Source organism: Thermobia domestica, chromosome 2 (assembly GCF_964235325.1).
Source record: "Thermobia domestica chromosome 2, izTheDome1.hap1.1, whole genome shotgun sequence".
NCBI lineage: Eukaryota > Metazoa > Arthropoda > Insecta > Zygentoma > Lepismatidae > Thermobia > Thermobia domestica.
In genome coordinates, this window is record NC_137455.1 from 158,608,955 (window position 1) to 158,614,723 (window position 5,769).

Below are 5,769 nucleotides of genomic sequence, written 5' to 3' on the forward strand. Positions count from 1 at the left end.
AAGACCCCACGTGGTGCCTTTTAGGTTTCGTAAAAGGTTCAAACGGCGCCGGATATTAGTTTCCAATTGTTTCAGATGAGGCTTCCAAGTAAGATGTTTGTCGAATATTACACCCAGATATTTGAGACTGTTTTGAATTGGGATTGGAAAGTCAAAAAGAGTTAAATATAGACGTTCCGGATTGCGACTGTTACAGTATTTATTGAGTTTGAGCCCAAAGAGAGTCATTTGAGTCTTAGCTGAATTCGTCTTGAGCTTCCATTTCAGGCACCATGTAACTAGTTTGTCCAAAGCTGGTTGTAGGAGTTGATTAATGCGATCAACAGAAGATCCTGATGCTATATAAGCGGCATCATCAGCAAATTGTAAGGCATATAGTGGGGCTGAGGTTGAGGCATGTCGGCTGCATAAAGAATATATAATAGAGGAGATAATACAGATCCTTGGGGGCACACCGGCGCGGAGTTGAAAGATGTGTGATTTTGCCATGTTGATCTGAACGAAAGCCTGGCGCTAATGTAGAAAATTGGCTATTAATCGGACATAGCTGTGAGGAGGCAGACGTTTGAGTTTATAAATTAACCCTTCATGCCAAACAGTATCGAACGCTCATTCTATATCAAAGGAGATCAAAACAGATGGTAAACGCTTATTAAAATGATTGACAAGTAGTGTAGAAAGTTTGAGTAATTGGTCAGCAGGGCTATAGAGTGGACGGAATCCAGCTTGAATAGTTGGTAGTTTGTTCGTGATTTGAAGGTAGTGATGTGGCCGTTTTACCATAAGGCGTTCTAGTGTCGTAGGATGACACAGCAGTTGGATCTTTGCGAGTTTTTAGAAAGACCACAATTTTAGCAAGTTTCCATTTAGCCTGTAGATAAAATAGTTGTATACAAAGAAGCAAGTAAGACTAGAAACGCCACAGGAAAAAAAGCACCTGAGCTCCAAGCTATAACTTTGAATTTCAAACCTTTGATTTATGGTTATTTGTGATTTCACGCTTAACAAAGACAAATATTTTAAAGTATGTGTACTTTAAATAAATTATTTGAATAGACCATTTTTTATATCAAGTTTAATCTTTTTAAAATTATTGTTCAAAGCCTTTGTATTTTAATAAGCCCTTTCCAAAATCAATGTAAATGAATTATGCTACCATCCTTGGAGTTCTTTTGAACTACATGTTTGTGGACGTTTATATGTTTGTGGCAAATATTTTTGACAATGAGATCTCGGAAACTACAGGCTCTAGAAAGATGACATTTTCACTGATCGATTGCAAATTTTATGTAGATTGTCCAGTTCTAATTGGATATTTAAAAAACATGACCATTATTTCTTTATTACATTTTTACGGGTACACTGGAAGTTTTGAAATTAAAAAAACTAAAGCATCATATCCTATGCATTATACATTCCAACACCACATAATTGTATACGAGGGTTGCATACCTCTCAGGTGTTTGTTTCATGGCCAAATGATAATGAAAAACGAAGGATAACCATTTCTCCAGTCTAAGTTGAATCTTTATTGTTTGGAGTGTTTTGCCCGATGAACACCATATATCACTGACATTATAATTAATTGTGTGTGTAATGTGTTTGCTTATTACATACTACATGCAAGAAGAAAGAAAACACTGATCATACATGAATTAGAAACTCCAACCGGAAGTAGGCTCAAATCTTGCAAATGACTCGAGATATTGAAAAAATAGTAGAAAACATTTCCCCTTTATGGTACCCGTTGCCGATTTTTATCAAGACGTCTTTCACTTGTGTCTGTAAAGGGACATGTACAGATGTTGTGAGGAATGACAAGAAGATTCATGTTCATATGTGAACGATGCGCTGTATAGAGAGCACAGGTTCAGCTAGTGAGTAATAAAAAGAAATACGACTGCATATATTCCAGGTGAAAATTGCACTGAAAATTTAAAGTAGAAACATACGAAGCAGAAGTTCGTCAACTCGTTGGTAGTTAGTTCAACACAAGTCCTGAACCACTGAACCGGTAGAAACAAAGAATAACACCTTTGGCGGTGATTGTCAACACTACTAATTTTAGGGATAGAAATGAAATGAAATTAAATTTTTAAGTTTCATGTTCCACGCTTATGCCAGTTAGGCTAAAGGAGATGGTGATGATGAGAAATGAATGCAATGGTGGAATGAATAAAATGGGAGGAAACGGGAGAAACCCAAGAAAGCTCACGAACACAGTCGATCTACAGTTTTTCCTCGATCTACAGTTTTTTCTACCAAATTTTGTCCTATCATTTCTACTTTTTATGACAATACTTTTTCATTTTTTCTCTACGCTTAATAGTAAGGAAGTTATGGTTGCTTTAAGTTTTAAAACGGCGGCCATTTTCAAACAAGATTGCGTGTCGAAACAATGCTCCAAACAAACGTTCTAGAGATTCTTACAAGGATTAAGAAACACTTTTAATTTTTTCTTCTAGAATCAATATTAAAGAAGTTAGGATCCTTTTCACTTTCAAACAGCTGTCATTTTGAATCAAGATAGCTGACAAACAAATGAAACCAAATATTCTACCAAGCAAATGCACATGGCATGTATCATCTTGGTACAGTACAATCAAAATTACGAACACTATCGTGTCAACAAGATTCGTTATACAAATGCATGCAGTTATACTCTAGCGTGCTAAACTTAAGGTCACATGCTGTGTCACCAAGTGGCAAATTGAAAATGAAAATGAAATGAAATGAAATTTTGAGTTTTACGTCCCACGGTTATGCCAGTTAGGCTAAAGGAGACGGTGATAATGAGTAATGAATGAAATGGTGGAATGAAGAAAGTGGGAGGAAACGGGAGAACCCCGAGAAAACCCACGCACACGGTGTTTGTCCACCACAAAGTTCACTTGGCGGGAGCAGGGTTTGTACCCGAGACCCCTAGCACCAGAGGTGAACGCTCTACCACTGAGCCACCGCGGCCCCTAAGTGGCAAATTGATTGATTGATTATTTGAGATTTAATGGGAACGTTAACATCGATGCTATTTGTCCCCGTCACGATCAACCCAAATGGCATAGATCTGTGAAACTTGAACCATACATAGAAAGTAGTGTTACAATATGATATAACAAACAATAGAAAGAAACACGTAATTGGAAGAACAAAAATTGCACTTTGAACAGTGACAAGAACTTACACTACAGACACCGCGACTCATGCTTTCCCTTCCCCGATTACATTACAGGTGTTCAGTGGTCCTAACCTGTCTATCAGCGATGCATGCTCTGCAACGTGCTCCTCTGTTGTCCACAAGGTTGGTAATGAATAGGGCAACCAACTTTATGCTTTATACATCTGTATATTATGCTTTATTTTTCCTTACATTATGCTTTATTATGCTTTTCCTAAATTATGCCTTAATATGCTGTTCCTTGAATTATACTTCATTTTTACCAACATGCGCTGCAACAGTTGAGGAAGAGTGGTGGCCAAATTATCGTCGCTGCTTCCTGCTTCACCCTCGTTTTGTGCATTTTTCCTTAAGCGGTGCTTCGAAGAAGAAACATGTAGCTGCACAGTAGACTTCTCATATTTAATGAATTCAGAACAACGAGTACAACGTAGATTACCGCCTTCTACTTTGAAATGATCAGTTATTTCTGGACTTCTTTTCTTCCAGGAATTCTTTTACTCTCTGAGATGCATATACTTTTGATTTTGACATCTTGGAATAGCACAGCTGTATTGTCTATCTGTTAACACAAAGTGAGGGGGAAAAACCTAAGCGGAAGGTGCGAAGAGAGAAGAGAAATTCGAAATTTCCATTGTTACGCGTAAAGGCAATTGGCAATTGATTTCCATTGTTTGTTGATTTGTTGATAATTTTTGTTTGGCACAAAATATATTAACATATTTTCCTTTGTTGTACACATACACAGGGTTCTGAAAAAAAAAAAACATTAAGCATTATGCTTTATACTTTATTTCTGTAAATTATGCTTTATTATGCTTATAAGATTAGCAAATTTGGATATGTAAAGTGGTCAAAATCACAGATCTGGTACCAACCATAGGTGGAAAATTCCATTATGCCTTTACTGCTTTTTATGCTTTATGGTTGCCCTAGTAATGAATTGTGATATAGAGTTCCATTACTCCACCAGCGCTGTTGACAACTGCAGCATGATAATTGGTGCATCTGGACGTGCTGCAAGACGTCACCCTACCGCATTTCAAACATATTCGATGGGATTCAAGTCGGGAGAACGGACAGACTGGTCCACTCACCGAATATTCTCTCGTACCACCTGCGCTGTTCGATGTGGATGTGCGTTATCATTCATGAACATGAGATAGGTTCTGACTCAACCTGTGAAAAGACGCACGTGTGCAAGAAACATACAGTGTCACAATAACGATGACCAGTCAATGTATCACGTTCAAAAATTTGGAGGTCGATATGTGCATGCAACATTATGCATTTCTTGCAGAAAATTATAGCGAAAGTGTTTTTCTTTTCAACATAGTGATTAACTAATTTCCATATTTACTTTGGATTAATTAATTTCTATAAATTACTTTGGAGGTTAAGACTTTCCACCTGATGATTTTCTCGAATAAGTGGAAAACCATCTTGTTCATATTTCATAACTAAATATTTCATTAATAACCCCATATCAATTGAGTTTATTCAAAATATTTTCTCTAAAACTGCTGAGCCCATTTTATTTGCATTTCAGAAACAACATTTTCATTAGTAACTCTATAATATGGCGTAAGCTACTTCTCCTGAAGATGTCCAAAAGTGCTAGTTTACACGTGGGTATGAGATTTTTTAGACGATTTTCTCAGAAATTGTTGAAGCGATTTTGTTTATATTTCATTAACAACCCCATAATGTGATACACCAACAAGGAGTAGTTTATTCATAGGAATGAGTTTTTCTTACGTGATTTTTCAAGTACTACTCAGGCGATTTTCTTCATATTTTCAATCGTACAACACGGCATACGGCATTTCTCATGAAAAATTAACAAGGAGTTTAATTTTAGGGCAAATTTCCTTCGAAGTTTTGTAAAACACGTAGTATAATTTTCCGTATTTTATAAATAAATGTTTCAGCAATAACCGCAGCAGATTTGATTTAATTTAAGAAATTGGAGCGAAGAAGTTTAGTGAGGTGGTCCGTACTTTCTTTTAGCAGTTGGTACATTCCCTGATCACAAAAATAAATAAATAAATAAAAGAGAAAAATAAACAATATAGTTGCAGTGGAGTTCCATTCTTCTCCGAAAAGAGAATTTCGTTTCTTCTTGTTCTTAACAATTAACTTGATCTCAACCAAATATTGCACACATCAGGATCATCGGTGGTCAGGTCTTAGCGTCCCAAAAAGCCATTCTCTCACAGAAATCAAGAAGCGAAGAGAGTCTAAATATATACAACCCTTTATGTCATTTATCCATGTATATTTATTCAGATGTTAGTACACCAGACAAAAATTGCTTCCCTTCCTCCGAAGAATTTACTTAATACTAGGTAACACCACCTCTGGCATGGATAATCTTCTACAATCTGTTTGGAACTGACTACACAAGATATTGCAAGTATGTTTGCATCCTTGTGAACCGACTTGCTCAATATTAGATTCCATAGTTCCATCAAAACGTGGAGATGACTATTTCTGCCTTTCCGAAGTTTTGCCAGATAATCCCGCTGATGTTCAATTAGATTTAAATCTGAGGACTTCGCAGGCCAGACCAGATGCAACAAGGTGCCTGAATT